Source organism: Trichomycterus rosablanca, chromosome 1 (assembly GCF_030014385.1).
Source record: "Trichomycterus rosablanca isolate fTriRos1 chromosome 1, fTriRos1.hap1, whole genome shotgun sequence".
Lineage (NCBI taxonomy): Eukaryota > Metazoa > Chordata > Actinopteri > Siluriformes > Trichomycteridae > Trichomycterus > Trichomycterus rosablanca.
The window spans coordinates 62,988,849-63,009,037 of NC_085988.1; the positions used below are offsets into that span (position 1 = coordinate 62,988,849).

The window sequence follows — 20,189 nt, forward strand, 5'->3', positions numbered from 1 at the left end:
GGCAAGCCCCACTACATTACAGTAAGGTTCTAGTTGGCATCTACAACCCCAAATCAGAAGTTGAGACAGTATGGAAAATGCATGTAAAATAAAAATTTACTTTGACTTTTATTTGATTGCAGACAGTTTGAACCCAAGATATTTAATGTTTTGTCTGCCCAACTTCATTTCATTTGTTAATATACCTCCATTCCTGCAAAGTTGGGACAGGGGCAATTTAGGACTAGTAATGAGGTGAAAAAACTAAATAATGATGTGATTCCAAACAGGTGATGTCAACAGGTGATTGTAATCATGGTTTGGTACAAAAGCAGCATCCAGGAAAAGCTGAGTCTTTGATAAGCAAAGTTGGCCAGAGGATCTCCAGTTTGTCCACAAATGTGTGAGAAAATTAGAAGAGGGATTATTTTGGCAAACTTTTGTCAAGCACTACAATACAGAGTTACATGCACAAATGCCACTTAAAACTTTACTGTGCGAAAAAGAAGCCTTATGTTAACCATGTCCAGAAGCGGCATCGACTTCTCTGGGCTCTGAGTCATCTAGGATGGACCATCACACAGTGGAAATTGTGTATTGTGATCAGATGAATCAGCATTCCAGGTCTTTTTGGAAAAAAAATGGACGCTGTGTGCTCTGGACCAAAGACGAAAAGGACCATCCAGACTGTTACCAGCAACAAGTCCAAAAGCCAGGGTCTGTCATAGTATGGGGCTGTGTCAGTGCCCTTGGCAAAGGTCGTTTACACTTCTGTGATGGCAGCATTAATGCAGAAAAGTACATTGAGATGTTAGAGCAACATATGCTGCCTTCAAGACGTCATCTTTTCCCGGGACATCCATGCATTTTTCAACAAGACAATGCAAAACCACATGCTGCACACATTACAAAGGCATGGCTGTGGAAGAAGAGGGTACGGGTACTGGACTGGCCTGCCTGCAGTCCTGACCTGTCCCCAATAGAGAATGTGTGGAGAATTTTGTCCCATGCTGTCCCAACTTTTTCTGATTTGGGGTTGTATATTTTTAGGCCGGTGTGTGCATGAAACAGACTTGTAAATGCTAATGTTTGTTACATAGCACTCCAAACATCTAAGGAGGGGTGTGGATCTCAGGAGTGACATCTTGTAAATTTTAAAAGGGAAAAATTAATCTCATGTCTGATGCTAGAGCAACAGTCTGCCTTCTTCTACAGGTGTGCATTCCTGGCAAGGAAGTGTCAAAACAGTTTAATCACACACACACACACACACTCATATGCCTCAGTCTGTTACTGCTGACAGCCAAATTAACTGGGGCATTTAGCGATGCTACAGATGTAATCATGTCACCACAGGACACAGAACAGGTGACTGAAGCATCAATCAAACACACTAGTTTAATTTAGCCAAATGAGATACTGATAAATTTACTGTATATTTTTGACACTGTAAATACTCTAAATTTGGCACCAAGTACAGCCTTATACTTTAGCAAATTGAAAAATAAGCCAATTTGCAGTATGTATGACCAAGGTATAACAATACTGGGGACAAAAAATCACAAAGGGTAAAAGCAACATAAAAGTGGTGGCCAAAATAACAGAAATAAACCAAGTAACAAAAGACACAAAACATCTGCAGTTCACAACGGAGAAAGGGGCTAGAAAAGAGATAGAATAGGAATGATGACTGGTTGTTACAATATGGCAACCAGCCACCATTGACATCCAAGGTCTCCAAAAAAAATAAATAAATAAAGAGATAAAACCCAGAATAAGACAGGGACGGCAATAAAGACCTGCAATCCACCCCACCAACTGCCGCAGCCCAAAAAGGCCTGTCACACCACCTCCGTTTCAGCTTCTTTATCCAGGGTAGTTCTATCATAGGTTGCCATGGTGATGGTGGACGCTGGCGCACTTGGCTGCCGCTACCGTTACCGTATTTTACCGTATTTTATTGTATTTTTATCGTTTTTCGTTTTCACCTTTTTACACACCTTGTGGATCTATTTCTTTTATGTTACTTTTGATACTTTTATTTGTGCTTTTGATACTTTTTGTTCTTTCTACTGTACATCGCGTCTGCGGCCGGTGGTGAACGGTGGATGAGTTTTCCTGGGATCGGCACGATGTTGAACTATTCCGTTGACCAGCTGAGGAAGTTCAACAACTGCACTACTCCATCGTGTATTTCAGTCATCAAACAGCTTGGACTCCTTCGCCGGCCTCGTTATATTCACAGGGGCTCCCGGAGAAAGCTTGTTTATTTTCGAAACGGTAACGCTATTCCATCCTTCTGGTCATCCGTGCGCACTGTCGCTCCGCAAACACGTCATCAGAGCGCTGCTGCCTTGCACACCAGTAGCGGTGTAGTCTCCATGACAACGCTGTCCACGGAGTGGGATAGGAAACGCGGAGTGGACTTTGCAAATCTCCGTTCTCTTCCTCGTTCCTCACAGCCAACTACACAACAATACCACTTGAAAATGGCATTGCTTAATGTTCGTTCACTCAACACAAAAAGTACTGTACTTAGTGAATTTATATCTGACAGTGAACTAGACTTTTTCTGTCTCACTGAAACTTGGCATAAACCCTTGGATTATTTTACGTTAAATCAGACCACGCCAATGGGATACTCGTATATTGATGAACCTCGTATGGAAGGGCGAGGTGGTGGTGTTGCTGCAGTCTATAGGGATGATATTAAAATAACCACTTTGTCTTTTCCTGCTGCTCTTTCTTTTGAACACCTGGCTTTCAAGTTGTCAGGGCCTACTCCTCTGGTCACTGCTGTAGTTTATCGTCCGCCAAAGCCAAACGCTTCCTTTCTCTCTGATTTTTCAGATTTTTTAACCCAGCTTAGTGCCCTCTCATCCTCTGTACTGCTTATGGGTGATTTTAACATCCATATTGATGACAACAACTGTAAATTTGCCAGGGAATTTTTGGAATTGTTACAGTGTTTTAATTTCACACAACATATACATTTTCCAACTCATAAAAAAGGTCATACTCTTGACCTTGTCTGCTCTACTGGTGTCCTAGTTCATCAGCCGTCCAGCCATGACCTTACTGTCTCTGATCATTTGACAATCATCATGGACATTGAGGTCACTAGGCCCATCACTAGAGCTAAACGTAAAATATCCTTCAGGAATCTTCAATATATCTCTCCCTCTGCTTTCTCAGATTCTCTTGTTAAAAAGATGTCTGTCTGTCCTGTACTGTCTAGTAATTCATCTGACCTTGTCGATTACTATAATGACATACTCGCCTCATGTCTTGATGAGCTGGCTCCTTTGAGAACCAAATTTGTTTCATTTAGTCATTCTGCACCATGGTACACAATTGAGCTTCACCAAATGAAATCCCGTAAACGCCAGCTTGAAAGACTTTATAAGAAAACCGGTCTAACAGTACATTATCAGATTTATTCTGATTATCTTCAACATTACAAAGACGCTCTTACGGCAGCCCGATCCACTTACTATTCCGAACTCATACATGCTGGATCAACAAATCCTAAGACTTTCTTTTCCACAATAAATAAACTTCTCAAACCAGTTGACAATACTACCAATTCCTTTACAGTTGACAAGTGTAACTCTTACCTCTCATTTTTTCAAACAAAAGTTGAGAATATCCACAATTTTCTGACAGTTTCCCCTGTCATCTCTGTTTCTCCGCCTATCTCACCTCAATTTATTACCCAGCCTCTGTCTCAGTTCTCACCTGTGTCTCATTTGGACCTATCTGAGATCTTAACAGGGATGCGAAGCTCCACTTGTGTTTTGGATCCTGCTCCATCAAAACTTGTTAAGGGTTGTTTTCCAGTTATCTCATCACTTATCACAGAGATAATCAATTCCTCTCTTAGTTCTGGCTCAGTCCCTCAATCACTCAAATTGGCTGCTGTTACTCCCATACTTAAAAAACCTGGACTTGACTCTAACATTATGAGTAACTTTCGGCCCATTTCCAATCTTCCATTTCTGTCGAAAATACTGGAACGTGTTGTTGCCTCACAGCTCAAAGATCACCTAAATTCCAATAATCTATTTGAATCATTTCAGTCTGGTTTCCGCCCCCAGCACAGCACTGAGTCAGCCCTCCTCAAAGTCACAAATGACCTTCTTCTTTCCTCAGACTCTGGACAAATTAATATTCTCGTCCTCCTTGATCTTACTGCAGCTTTTGACACCATTAATCACTCCATTCTTCTGTCCCGCCTTGAATCCTCTGTCAACATCACTGGTACTGCCCTTTTGTGGTTAAGGTCATATCTCGTAAACAGACAACAGTTTGTTAATATCAAAAATTGTAGTTCTGCCATTGCTCCACTGTCCCAAGGCGTTCCCCAAGGCTCAGTGTTAGGTCCCCTTTTGTTTATTCTTTATATGCTCCCCCTTGGTGACATCATACGTCGGCATGGTTTACATTTCCACTGCTATGCTGATGATATTCAGCTTTACATCTCCTCCAAATCCATTAATACTGAACTTCACTCCACTCTGACAAATTGCATCACTGAAATGAAATTGTGGATGAAAGCTAATTTCCTCAAATTAAACTGTGAAAAATCTGATATGATCATCGTAGGTCCTACAACCCTGGCAAAAACCACAAAAAATTTTCAAATTACCATTGATAATGACACTTTGTCTCCGTCTTCTAACATCCGAAATCTTGGTGTAATTTTTGATAGCAACCTCTCTTTTGACCTCCATGTAAATCACATCACCAAAACTGCTTTCTTTCATCTAAAAAACATAGCACGTCTACGTCCATCACTCTCCTTTTCTGCCGCCGAAACCTTGATTCATGCTTTTATTACATCCAGAATTGATTATTGCAATAGCATCCTTTATGGTACATCTAACAAAATCCAAAAAAACTTCAGTATATCCAGAATTCAGCTGCTCGCCTCCTTACTCATACTCGCTCCCGTGATCATATTACACCTGTTCTACAAAAACTTCATTGGCTTCCCGTTGCTCAACGCATTCAATTCAAAATTCTTCTATTCACTCACAAAGCTCTCCATAATCAGGCCCCATCCTACCTCACCGACCTGCTCCATCAGCACATTCCCTCCCGTAGCCTTCGCTCTTCTGAGGCTAACCTACTGTCCATACCCTCTAGGACCAAGCACCGGACCTGGGGTGACAGGGCCTTTTCCATAGCTGCTCCATCTTTATGGAATGCTCTCCCCAAACACCTACGAGATTGTCCTGACCTGTCCAAATTCAAGTCACTTCTCAAAACTCATCTATTCAAAATGGCATTTAACTTGTAACAACACGAAATAAATGCTTTTATTTTTGCTATTCTTTTTAATAGTTTTTATACTTAGATCACGACAGAAATGTGAAGTCCTAGATCCTAAAACTTGTAAAGTTTTCAGTTTCCTGATTGCATGTGAATCTGTCCTGTTTCTGTCTAATTTTAAGAAATTGTTCTATATTTGTTGTTCTCTCTCATAATTTAGCTAATTTTTAATGAACTGTCTTATGCTGCTCTCTTTGTTTTTATCTTAATTATTCTTGATGTTGATGTACTATTTTGATTTTGTACTATGATTTGTATGGTGTATGTATTTGTTTTGATTATTTGTCTTATGTAAAGCGTCTTTGAGTATCTTGAAAAGCGCTATATAAATAAAATGTATTATTATTATTATTATTATCATGATGGCCAAAATGTCCTGCTGGCTGAATCGTCATGGTTCCAAAGGAATGCAGGTTTTCATTAGAGGCACCAACATCTCTATATCTAAGTAATTGTGAGGGACTAACCTGTCAATCTTCTGCGTCTCCATGCCCCCTGCCTGCCATAAATGTTCTTTATCAAGTAACCCCAAACCTCCCTCCAACCAATCCCCAAGACACTTTTAAAACTATAATTCAAACTCTGGATTGACTATGCCGTAAGCTAAAAGCTTAGGCTAAAAGCATCCACTAGCATTCAGCTTTGATTCCAAAGTGGTCCATACCCTCATGTTTATTTATGACATCTAGCAGACTATGTGCCTACTTTAAGACTGCCTTAAACAACCCCTTTTCACCCATCTCTTTTTTAGCGTTGTCATGGTGACACTGAACATGTGCATTATTGATGTCTTCTGTGTGTGTTCTTGTCTTTCATCCTGCTCCAGTGGGATCCATCACAAAGGTTCCATAACGGTACCGGTCATCACTGGTGGGATCCACTCCTGAACAGGGACTTCACACTGGTGTATATAGAAAACAAGCACAAAAAGTACTATTTAAAACATCAGTCTTAGCATGTACAGTTAATACTGTGGCTTTGGAGTAGACAAGGACGAGTCCAGAGGAGAAATGTTGCTGATTTTATTAAAAGGGAAATTGCTTTTGATGTGAATCAAGGAGGAAGCAAAGCAGATGTCTAACTGTCAACTAAATACAGGACAATAGGGCTAGGGTAACTAAACACAGTACAACACACATGAGTTTTCTCTGTGTACTCTTTGTTTACCCACTTTCAAAAACATGCCGAAAATGGATTACTTGATTTAAAAAACACTTAGGTGCCATGTACTGTTGCCTAGAATATCCTACGGTATATTCCGTTTGCTGGCCATTTTTTTCCAGGTGACTGGGGACCTACAGTGCCTGTTACACTTTTGGATTGTTTGAGAACTAAGGATACACATTTTGCAAGGTAAATTTGTGCTTACTTTGCTTGATACAAGACAACATCTGTTCAACAGTCTGTGGTTGCTGTTGTCTGATTCTTCTCTTCTTGATGTGCCAGATGTTTTCTATAAAAGACAGATATGGACTGCAGGCAGGCCACTCAAAAGCATACACACTGTGTGTCTATGTAGCCATGCTGCTGTAGCCTGTGGAGTATAAGGACTGGTATTGTCATACTAAAATAATCACAGACTTTCCTGAAACCAGTGTTTCCTTGATAGCAGCTTGTGCAGTAGCATTTTTTTCACACAACACCATCTTAAGTCTTAAAAGTCAGGCACAACATAGTTTACAAAATACAACATACAGTAGTTGGTCAACCAAAACATTAAAAGTAATTTTGTTGTAATTATGTCAGTTAAATAAAAGTTCAAGTGAATTAACAAATCACAGATTCTTGTTTTTATTGAATTTTACAATTTTACATGTCCCAACTTTTCTGGAAATAGGGTTCTTTCATTTTATTTTCTATATAGGGTCATGGTGGATCGTGTCTCCTTCAAATCACCTGGTGCAATGTGGTAACACACCCTGGACAGGACGCTAATCCATTGCTGACAGTGATCACCTCAACCTCCCATTGGACGTAACCCCCTTAAGATTTGAACCCTGGTTCCCAGCTGTAGAGGTGACCCTGCAGGGATTTGCCAGAAAAGGCAATGCTGGAGGGTCTTTGACTGTTGTGTGTGCATATGCACCGAAAAGCAGCTCAGACTATTCTGCCTTTATAGAGATATTTGATGGAGTTCTGGAAAGAGTTCCATAAACTGACTCCATTGTTTTGCTGGGGGAAGTTTAACGCTCATGCTGGCAACGACTTGGAAAACCTTGAGAGGAGTGACTGGGAGGCTGATAATTGTACTTGGTATCAAAGCACCTTAGTTTAAAGGTCAACTATTAACTTGGTCAAGGTTGTGTCTTTTGGACACTCAGGTAATAAGCAGGCCTGAGCTGTCAACTGATAATCTTGTGGGGATATAGATCAGATGACAGGAAAAACTGTCAGACAGACCTGGTAGGCGCAAATGTATAGTGAGGGTTTTCTGGGAAATGCGGATAGAAAACACTGTCTGGATTGATTTTAATTCTTACATCTGAAAGAGCCAGCATTGAAGGAGTTTGGAGAGGTCATGGAGAATGACTTCCAGGCAACCTCAAAGAGGTTCTGGAAAACACAACAGTTTAGGAGGAGAAGGGAGGTACACTGTCCAATTCAAGAAAAACTATTTGGATTTCATCCTGGTCATGGAACAGCGGATCAACTCTTCACCTTCTCACAGATAACTTAGAGGACATGACATTTTGCTAATCCAGTCTACATGTGTTTTGTGGATTTGGAAAAGGCATATGCAATTCTGTGTGGGGTGCTCTGGGACTATAGGGTGTCAGGTTTCCTAAGGTGAGCTGTTTGATCCCTGTGCTCTCTGTGTTTGAGTTGTGTTCGCATTTTAGGCAGAAAGTCAGGCTTGGTCGATGTGGCCTTTGTACACCTTCACCCCACGTCTTGTTCTAGTGATGTTGTTCACAAGTGATGGAAAGAGGGATCGTGAGGTTGACTGTAGGTTAGTTGCAGCATTGGCAGTAATACGGTTGCTGTACCAGACCGTATTGTTGAAGAGGGAGCTGAGCTGTGAAGCAAAGATCTTAACTTACCGGGCAATCTAGGTCCCCACTCTCACCTATGGTTATGATATTTCAGTAATTACCAAAAGAACAAGACCTGGGATACAATCAGCAGAATGGGTTTTTGCTGGCGGGTACATACTCTTTGTGATCGGGCAAGGAGCTCAGCAATACTGGAGGAGTTTGGAGTAGAAATGTTGCTCCTTCCCGTGGAGAGAAGCCAGCTGAGGTGGTTCAGGCATCTGAAAAGGATGGCCAACTGGGAAGAGGTCCCATGGTTGACCCAGGACCCACTGAAGGAATTATATCTCCCGACTGGCCTGGGAATGCCTGGATATCACACTGGAAGAGCTGGAAGAAGAGACGCCTGGTCTTTTTTGCTTGTCCTTTTGCTGCCGTGCCCCTGAAATCATGAGCATTAAACAGGATGATTATGATGATGAAAGATGACAACTTCATTAAGGTATGTTTTAAAGAATGCCATTTTTTATCAGTCAGTTTATACTTGACTGGTACATATTATAGTTGAAAGATAAAATATAATATGAAATAATAAGAATATTCCAATATAATAGTTATTTTAATTAAATAACTAATACAATTTAATGTAATTAATATGACAACCTAACAACATCTAACAAATCAATCAGAATTTCTGTATATCATTTAGAGAATAAACTCTTAAATGATACAGAAATAACACATATTTATAAAAGTTGTATAATTTCTTGCCTTCTATAAACATCTTTTATGTGCACCTACTTCAATTCCCTCATTACCGTGTCTGGAACAACATAAAACAATTAGCTAATTAGCCGTAATTACACATGCAGAGAATATTCATCTTATAAATCTCTCTAATGGTGGGATTACAGTGACATTTCCCATGCAGAGCTTTGCACACCAGGTTTTTTCTATTTAGCGTCTGCTGCAATTTGGGTTGTTTTTCCAAACAGATACACACACAGAATGCTAATGTCTTTATCTTATATTTCCTAATGAAATGATAACAAGGAGTGTGTACAGCTTTCCAATTTTTGATTTAAACGCACTGAGAAATACACAGATCAGCCATAACATCATTTTGTTTGTTTGTTTATTAGGATTTTAACGTCATGTTTTACACTTTGGTTACATTCATGACAGGAACAGTAGTTACTCATTACACAAGATTCATCAGTTCACCAGTTTATATTGAACACAGTCCTGGACAATTTAGGGTCTCCAATTCACTTGCATGTCTTTGGACTGTGGGAGGAAACCGGAGCACCTGGAGGAAACCCACGCAGACACGAGGCGAACATGCAAACTCCACACAGAAAGGACCCGGACCATCCCACCTGGGGATCGAACCCAGGTCCTTCTTGCTGTGAGGCGACAGTGCTACCCACTTAGCCACCGTGCCACCGCCATAACATTAAAACCACCTCCTGGTTTCTACACACTGTCCATTTTATCAGCGCCACTTACCATATAGAAGCACTTTGTAGTTCTACAATTACTGACTGTAGTACATCTGTTACTCTACATATCTTTTTAGCCTGCGTTCACCCTGTTCTTCAATGGTCAGGACCACCACAGAGCAGGTATTATTTAGGTGGTGGATAATTCTCAGTACTGTAGTGACAATGACATGGTGGTGGTGTGTTAGTGTGTTGTGCTGGTATGAGTGGGTCAGACACAGCAGCGCTGCTGGAGTTTTTAAATACTGTGTCCACTCACTGTCCACTTTATTAGACACTCCTACCTAGTTGGTCCACCTTGTAGATGTAAAGTCAGAGACGATCGCTCATCTATTGCTGCTGTTTGAGTTGGTCGTCATCTAGACCTTCATCAGTGGTCACAGGACGCTGCCCATGGGGCGCTGTTGGCTGGATATTTTTGGTTGGTGGACTATTCTCAGTCCAGCAGTGACAGTAAGGTGTTTAAAAACTCCAGCAGTGCTGCTGTGTCTTATCCACTCATACCAGCACATCACACACTAACACACCACCACCATGTCAGTGTCACTGCAGTGCTAAGAATGATCCACCACCCAAATAATACCTGCTCTGTGGGGGTCCTGACCATTGAAGAACAGCATGAAAGCAGGCTAAAAAAGTATGTAGAGAAATAAATGGACTACAGTCAGTAATTGTAGAACTACAAAGTGCTTCTATATGGTAAGTGGAGCTGATAAAATGGACAGTGTAGAAGTGTGTAAAAACAAGGAGGTGGTCATAATGTTATGCCTCATCGGTGTATGCAACTGACTGTCCATGTTGGCAAGTGGATCAGAGTTTACTAAGAGTTTGGATTTGGGTCTGTTTTTTGGACTGGCAAATGTTTGACACCTGACAAACATGCTGAATATGTTCTTGCTTTGTTAAAGAGTAGATTAGAATTTTGTTTATGCAGTGACAAAACTCCCCAGCATGTCTTGCAGCATGTTGTTGATTAAATTTTGGAATACACTGGGGCCGATGACAGACCATAGGGCATGACTAAATATTTGTAGTGCCACTCATTACAAGAGCGGATTCTCATCAAATTATATGCACTGCACAGGTCCAGTTTAGTGAAGTCGGTGGCAGTTCACAGTTGTTTTAATGCAGAGGGGAAGAGTTGCAGAGGATATGGGTACTTGACCGTGACCTTGCTCAATCCAGAGAAGTCAATCCATGGTGAAAGGCCTCCTCCCTTCTGGGCTGGTGGGTTGATGGAAGCTGTAGACATTTACTTAAGTAGCATTTACTGACGCAGTGGTTCAACCAGACAAGAATTTTCTTCTTTTTCCAGAACATTTGTCAATGCAAGACTGCACATAATTTAGGTCTTTCACCATCTACCATACATAACATTGTAGAAAGATCCAAAAAATCAGAATAAATCTGTGTGTTTGACCTTTAAGCCCTTAAATGTCATTGCATAAAGAACAGTCATACTACTGTGATAAATTTAGGTACAAGGGTTTGAGAGTACTTCAGAAATCTGCTGTTATGCAGCACAGTCGGCTGCTGCATCATGAAATGTTACCCGAAACTTTACACAAAGAGAAATTTCATTCATTTTATGAAGAAACGTTGCCAAGTTTTCTACACCCAGGCTCATATACAGTATATTAACTATGTATTTATATTTATATTATATTTATATTTTCAGCATTTAGCAGACACCTTTATCCAAAGTGACTTACATTACAGTTACAGTATACAGTCTGAGCAACTGAGGGTTAAGGGCCTTGCTCAAGGGCCCAACATCAGCAACCTAGCATATCATATCTGATGGACTTTGGGGAAAAAAAAGTTCCCAGTGCCTAAGACAAAAAAAGCCAAGCCAGACTGTTATTAGTGTGAAAGGTACAAAAACCAACATCTGTCTTGGTATAGGGGTGCACCAGTACCCACGGCATAGGTGACTTGCATTTGTGTGAAGGTAGCATTCTTGTCATCATATGATATTTTAGAGAGACACTGTAACGGGTCTACATGACCGCAGATCAAGGTAACATGTTTTTCCAAAAAGTTCATGGTTATTTTAGCAGGACAATGCCAGGCCTCATTCTGCACATGCTATAACAGCATGGCTTCATGAACACAGAGTGTGTGTGCTTGATTGGCCTGCATACAGTTCAGAGCTGTCTCCCATTAAAAATGTATAGCGCATTATACACTGATCAGCCATAACATTAAAACCACCTCCTAATTTTTACACTCACTGTCTATTTTTTCAGCTCCACTTACCATGTAGAAGCACTTCAATTACAATTACATCTGTTTCTCTACATGCTTTGTTAGCCCCCTTTTTATGCTGTTCTTCAATGGTCAGGACTTTCCCAGGATCACTACAGAGTAGGTATTATTTGGGTGGTGGATCATTCTCATCACTGCAGTGACACTGACATGGTGGCGATGTGTTAGTGTGTGTTGTGCTGGTATGAGTGGATAAGACACAGCAGCGCTGATGGATTTTTATAAACCCCTCACTGTCACTGCTGGACTAAGAATAGTTTACCAACCAAAAATATCCAGCCAACAGCGCCCCGTAGGCAGCGTCCTGTGACCACTGATGAAGGTCTAGAGAATGACCAACTCAAACAGCAGCAATAGATGAGCGATCATCTCTGACTTTACATCTACAAGGTGGACCAACTAGGTAGGAGTGTCTAATAGAGTGGACAGTGAGTGGACAGTGAGTGGACATGGTATTTAAAAACTCCCGAAACGTTGCTCTGTCTGATCCACTCATACCAGCACAACACACACTGAGAATTATCGATCACCTAAATAATATCTTTGTACTTTTGACAATTAAATAAAGGTACAAGTTCATTAACAAATTACAGATTATTTTTACTGCATTGTACAGTTGCATTCACTCAATAAGCTTAAAAATCCAACTACTTATTTGAAATGTAAGCACTATAAGCAAAATAGGTAACAAATGTGTTAATAGACATTGAATTTGTATAGAATGGTACTTACAAAAAGCTTGGAGGTGGTATCAATCTTTCTGAAGACTTTTGCTGTGTATAGCTGTGCTACTGCTGATAGAATTTGCTTTTCTCTGCAGATACTCTGAGTGAGGTGACAAAGGTCACAGCAGATACTGATCTTCCCATTAGGTTTCACCAGAGGGACAATCCCTGTGCACTCGTCTACAGGTTCTTGAACACACAATGTCTTCCATCTCTAAACTGCTGAGCTCTTCTTTCACTTTGTCCATGAGCAGATTTTTTTAAACGTTTCCTTGGCACTGAGATAACATATGGCAATGATGGGATTCATTTCATTTTCTTTTTTACAAATTCCCGATGTGGTAATCATACTGTTCAAACAAAAGTATGTGGATAGCACTTCTAATTATTACATTTAATGTTTAACTTAAAACTTAGAACAGCCTTAAATCAGAAACAAATTAGGACAGTACAATAAATAAATAATAAATAAAAAAAAAAAAAGATAAAAAGCAGTGTTTCTTACATTTACTTTGGCCTTTACTTCATTGCAGATAGTATCAAGATACTATACTATACTATCAAGATTTCATGCTTTGTCTGGTCAACTTAATTTCATTTGTTCATTTCATTCTTGAGTTTTAGGGCTGCAACACATTCAGGAAAGTCATGATGGGGCAATTAAATAATAAAAAAATTAATAATGAAACAAAAATATATAACGGGTAGTGTATAAGTGGGTGACACTGGCACCTCACAGCAAGAAGGTCCTGGGTTCGATCCCCAGGCGGGGTGGTCCGGGTCCTTTCTGTTTGGAGTTTGCATGTTCTCCCCATGTCTGTGTGGGTTTCCTCCGGGTGCTCCAGTTTCCTCCCGCAGTCCAAAGACACGGAAGTGAGGTGAATTGGAGATACAAACTTGTCCATGACTGTGTTCGATATAACCTTGTAAACTGATGAATCTTGTGTAATGAGTAACTACCGTTCCTGTCATTAATGTAATCAAAGAGTGTAAAACATGACACTTTAAAACATATATATATATATATACTGTATATATACCTGTGTATATATATATATATATACTGTATATATATTGTATATATAGTTCCTCAAAGAAGGATTGGAAAGGATTTACATATTGCTTTATTTACAGTGCATAATATGAATATTTCTTCATGTACAGTGCTTAATATCATTATTTATTCATCTACAGTGCATAATATCATTATTTCTTCATCTACCGTGCATAATATCATTATTTATTCATCTACAGTGCAGAAAATCTTTGAGCTAGTGGTAGCCTAGTGGGTAGGGCTTTGGGCAATCAATCAAAAGGTTGAGAGTTTAAATCCCAGTTCTGCCATGCAGCCACTGTTGGGCCCTTGAGCAAGGCCCTTAACCCTCTCTGCTCCAGAGGCACTGTACAATGGTTGACCCTGCGCTATGACCCCAGCTTCCAAACAAGCTGGGATATGTGAAAGAATTTCATTGTATTGTACATGTGTATATGTATACAGTGTATCACAAAAGTGAGTACACCCCTCACATTTCTGCAGATATTTAAGTATATCTTTTCATGGGACAACACTGACAAAATGACACTTTGACACAATGAAAAGTAGTCTGTGTGAAGCTTATATAACAGTGTAAATTTATTCTTCCCTCAAAATAACTCAATATACAGCCATTAATGTCTAAACCACCGGCAACAAAAGTGAGTACACCCCTAAGAGACTACACCCCTAAATGTCCAAATTGAGCACTGCTTGTCATTTTCCCTCCAAAATGTCATGTGACTCGTTAGTGTTACTAGGTCTCAGGTGTGCATAGGGAGCAGGTGTGTTCAATTTAGTAGTACAGCTCTCACACTCTCTCATACTGGTCACTGAAAGTTCCAACATGGCACCTCATGGCAAAGAACTCTCTGAGGATCTTAAAAGACGAATTTGTTGCGCTACATGAAGATGGCCAAGGCTACAAGAAGATTGCCAACACCCTGAAACTGAGCTGCAGCACAGTGGCCAAGATCATCCAGCGTTTTAAAAGAGCAGGGTCCACTCAAAACAGACCTCGCGTTGGTCGTCCAAAGAAGCTGAGTGCACGTGCTTAGCGTCACATCCAACTGCTGTCTTTGAAAGATAGGCGCAGGAGTGCTGTCAGCATTGCTGCAGAGATTGAAAAGGTGGGGGGTCAGCCTGTCAGTGCTCAGACCATACGCCGCACACTACATCAAATTGGTCTGCATGGCTGTCACCCCAGAAGGAAGCCTCTTCTGAAGTCTCTACACAAGAAAGCCCGCAAACAGTTTGCTGAAGACATGTCAACAAAGGACATGGATTACTGGAACCATGTCCTATGGTCTGATGAGACCAAGATTAATTTGTTTGGTTCAGATGGTCTCAAGCATGTGTGGCGGCAATCAGGTGAGGAGTACAAAGATAAGTGTGTCATGCCTACAGTCAAGCATGGTGGTGGGGATGCCATGGTCTGGGGCTGCATGAGTGCAGCAGGTGTTGGGGAGTTACATTTCATTGAGGGACACATGAACTCCAATATGTACTGTGAAATACCGAGCAGAGCATGATCCCCTCCCTCCGGAAACTGGGTCGCAGGGCAGTGTTCCAGCATGATAATGACCCCAAACACACCTCTAAGACGACCACTGCTTTATTGAAGAGGCTGAGGGTAAAGGTGATGGACTGGCCAAGCATGTCTCCAGACCTAAACTCAATAGAACATCTTTGGGGCATCCTCAAGCGGAAGGTGGAGGAGCGCAAAGTCTCGAACATCCGCCAGCTCCGTGATGTCGTCATGGAGGAGTGGAAAAGCATTCCAGTGGCAACCTGTGAAGCTCTGGTAAACTCCATGCCCAGGAGAGTTAAGGCAGTTCTGGGAAATAATGGTGGCCACACAAAATATTGACACTTCAGGAACTTTCACTAAGGGGTGTACTCACTTTTGTTGCCGGTGGTTTAGACATTAATGGCTGTATATTGAGTTATTTTGAGGGAAGAATAAATTTACACTGTTATATAAGCTGCACACAGACTACTTTTCATTGTGTCAAAGTGTCATTTTGTCAGTGTTGTCCCATGAAAAGATATACTTAAATATCTGCAGAAATGTGAGGGGTGTACTCACTTTTGTGATACACTGTACTGACGGGCTCAGAGCACTGCGTGAAACATTGAGTGGTGAGATGGAAACAGATTAGACAGAAAGCTGAAAGGAATTGAACACAAAACATTACTGAGGGGAGAGAAAGAATTGTCAGGCTTGTCGTGCACTACAGAGATGAGCTTTTATTCTTCTCTGAGATCTTTCTGGTTGTTTAGACGTACAATGAGAAACAAGTGTCTTAATCTCATCAGAGGAGGTGATTATTTTCTTCTCAACTGTGTAATGTACGTACATCCTCAATATAATAGTAATAATAATAATAATAATAGTAATAGTAATAATATTAAGCAATAATAACAATAATAATAATTATAATAATAGTTATAACAGTAATATTAATAGTAATAATAATAAGCAATAATAAAACAATAATTATAGTAGTATAATAGATATAGTAACAACAATAATAATAACAACAATAATAATAGTAATGATAATAAAAGTAATAACAATAATAATAGTAATAATAATAATCGTAGCAATAATAATAACAATAATAATAGTAATAATAATAATAGTAATAATAACAATAATAATAGTGATAATAATAATAATAATAATAGCAATAATAATAATTGTAATAATAATAATAGTAATAATAACAACAATAATAATAGTAATAATAACAATAATAATAACAATAATTGTAATAATAACAATAATAATAGTAATTTTAATAATAATTGTAATAATAATAATAACAATAATTGTAATAATAACAATAGTTATAGTAGTAATAATAATAACAACAATAACAATAGTTAGACGGTTGCTCTAAAGCATTTCCATTGTAGATACCTGCAAAAGTGGACAGGAGGTAGCATTAGCGCGCTAAACAGCTTTAAACAGCTAAACAACAGATCTGCAATTTAAGCCACAGTAGCTCTTCTGTTGGTCTGTACCAGACACCGTAGCCTTCATGTCCTCTGGCATCAATGAGTCTTGGCTGCCCAACAACCTGTCAGAGGTTTGTGGCTTGTCCTATCTCAGATCACTGTTGGTGGGTACGAACTATGGCTGCCTGTCAGCACCCCTTACTGTCAGCACCTCATCTGGCTATAATGTTTTGGTCCTTATTAAAGTCTCTCAGGTTTTTATGCTGCTCATATCTACTGCGTTTAACTACAAGTAACTAATGTTTAGTAATCAGCTAAACCTTTAATATCTCCCTGACTGTAACATGCACAATTCTTATGAAATATGCATTTCTAATGTTTTAGAGTCTGAATGTTGTGGCTCATGGGTGAGTGTGCTTATACTGTACAGATGTAATGTGTACAGCTTTATGTCTGAGCAGGGTTGGGCTGTGTGCCACGCTTCACAGTGCGGTGAGCCACCCAGCTGCCAGGATGGAGGAAATGTGAGTAGATGGATGGTGGAGTGAAGTGAAGATGACTGATCACGGCAGGGGAAAGATAAGCACCAGCCGGAAAAATCTGAGCGAGATGTGAAGAAAATAGTCAGAAAAACGAGAGGGAGAGAGAGGGAGAGAGGAAGAGAGAGGGAGAGAGAGGAGCAGGTAAAATGGAATTCGGAATATAATTACTCTGAATGAATTCTGCAGTTTGAGCAGCGTCAGTATCTTTATTGCTTCAGCCTTGTCATGTAGGAGCTAAAGCCAATAAGAAAATCTAATAAACTTTAACATTAAAAAGGTGTTACGCTAGATGGCCAAAAGTATTTGGACACCTGACTATGACCTTGTTAGACATTGGTATTAAAAAAGAGTAACCTCTATGTGATATTTGTAGCTTTAACAACTGCTACTCTTCTGAGAAGAATTCTCACAAGACTTTAAAGTTTGTCTGTGGGAATTTGTGCACATTTAGTCAAAAGTGCTTTAGTATGGCTGGGCACTGATGTTGGTCAAGAAAGCCTAAGTTGTTGTTCCAGTTCATTCCAAAGCTGTTCAACATTAGCTTTCATGATGGCCTCTTTTTTTTTTTGTTTGGTGCGGATTGTAGATTTCGCCATTCTGAACTGTGTAGCAATATCAGACATGATTGTCTGTGTCTGGGGGAAGTCATGCCAAGCCGTGATGGATTGGCACCCTGTCCAGGTTGTTCCTGCCTTGTACCTAGTGTTTCAAAAAAAGTATATCTTAAGAGATAAAAGCCCTAAACTTATGACCAGGTTTTTATATTTGAACATAAACATACACTGTATGTCCAAAACTATGTGGACACATGATTTCATACCCCAATAATAATTAGACAGTTGCTCTGATGTCCAGTTCTGATTCCTGCATGATAGCATTGGCACTTTAAAAGGCCTATATACACTGATCAGCCATAACATTAAAACCACCTCCTTGTTTCTACACTCTGTCCATTTTATCAGCTCCACTTACCATATAGAAGCACTTTGTAGTTCTACAATTACTGACTGTAGTCCATCTATTTCTCTACATACTTTTTTAGCCTGCTTTCACCCTGTTCTTCAATGGTCAGGACCACCACAGAACCATCACAGAGCAGGTATTATTTAGGTGGTGGATCATTCTCAGCACTGCAGTGACACTGACATGGTGGTGGTGTGTTAGTGTGTGTTGTGCTGGTTTGCATGGATAAGACACAGCAGCGCTGCTGGAGTTGTTAAATACTGTGTCCACTCACTGTCCACTCTATTAGACACTCCTACCTAGTTGGTCCACCTCGTAGATGTAAAGTCAGAGACGATCGCTCATCTATTGCTGCTGTTTGAGTTGGTCATCTTCTAGACCTTCATCAGTGGTCACAGGACGCTGCCCACGGGGCGCTGTTGGCTGAATATTTTAGGTTGGTGGACTATTCTCAGTCCAGCAGTGACTGTGAGGTGTTTAAAAACTCCATCAGCACTGCTGTGTCTTATCCACTCACACCAGCACAACACACACTAACACACCACCACCATGTCAGTGTCACTGCAGTGCTGAGAATGACCCACCACCCAAATAATACCTGCTCTGTAGTGGTCCTGGGAGAGTCCTGACCATTTAATAAAGCATGCAGAGAAACAGATGGACTACAGTCAGTAATTGTAGAACTACAAAGTGCTTCTATATGGTAAGTGGAGCTGATAAAATGGACAGTGAGTGTAGAAACAAGGAGGTGATTTTAATGTAATGGCTGATTGGTGTATATACAAGAAGAAACCGGAGCACCCGGAGGAAACCCACATGGACACGGAGAACATGCAAACTCCACACAGCACTTTCGTACCTTTTGCAACATCAGCTTTTACAATGGTTTCTTATTCTTTTAGTTTAGTGTGGATCGTAGACTTCGCCATTCTGAACTGTGTAGCAATATCATTCCAGATTCCTTTTAAGAAGGACAGGACAGTTAGTAAGTTCAATGTCAAACAGTCATGGACAATTTTGTATCTCCAATTCACCTCACTTGCAAATTTGCATGGGAAGAACATGCGAAGTTCACACAGAAAGGACCCGGACCGCTCCACCTGGGGATCAAACCCAGGACCTTCTTGCTGTGAGGCGACAGTGCTACCCACCGAGCCACCGTGCCGTCCAAAAACCCCTGAAGAAAAACGAGCACATTAACATGGTGAATTATTGCGGAAGTGTGCACTGACTGTGCCAACATGGCAAACTGGCCAGTTAAAACTGGTTGGTTAAGAACTGAAAACACTGCCAACAACCCTAGACTTTTTTTTTGGTTGATAACTGAATTGGTCAATATGGGAGATGTTTAAAAACTGTTCGAGAATAGTAATCAGGAGGTGCCTAGGTGGCGCAGCGGGATACTGACACTGAATTGGATTCTGAACTCCTCGGTTCGAAACCCGGCATTGCCACCGGTTGGCTGGACACCATCTAGCAGACACATTTCTGCTAGGGCGGGATGACCGGATTATCTAGGTGTGGTCTTCAAACGCCGTGTAAGGACCCTGATTAGCAGGTGAAAAAGGGTTACGCTAAAGGCCTGAGCATACTTCATGCGGAGACGACGTTTGTCTGGCTTCAGCGACCAATGTGACGTAATTGCCGAGAAAGCAAACGACCACGGACGTCGTGCAGAGGCTTCGCTTGCCTTGTCACACACATGGAAGCTGGGCGAACTCCGCGGACGACGTCTGTGATTGGTCGGTGAAAAAAGAGGCGTGCCATGAAAACAAACATGGATTTTGAGGGTTGTCTCAACTGTGATCATTGGCTTCGTCTGAAATCACTACTTTCATACTTTCATAGTGTGTCCGAATACGTAGTATTCATTAAACACTACGTGAAAAGTACCCGGGTAATCTACT

The 20,189-nt window shown here is 40.5% G+C and overlaps 1 long non-coding RNA gene across 1 annotated transcript; it reads right to left on the reverse strand.

Annotated features, from left to right (window-relative positions):
• Positions 1-5,277: 5,277 nt before the first annotated feature.
• Positions 5,278-12,864, reverse strand: LOC134314103 (uncharacterized). The gene is made up of 4 exons (XR_010012348.1): positions 12,788-12,864; positions 8,467-8,727; positions 6,683-6,847; positions 5,278-6,214 (listed from the first exon to the last, which is right to left on the reverse strand). It is a non-coding gene; the product is annotated as an uncharacterized LOC134314103 (long non-coding RNA).
• Between the last annotated feature and the right edge of the window lie 7,325 nt (positions 12,865-20,189).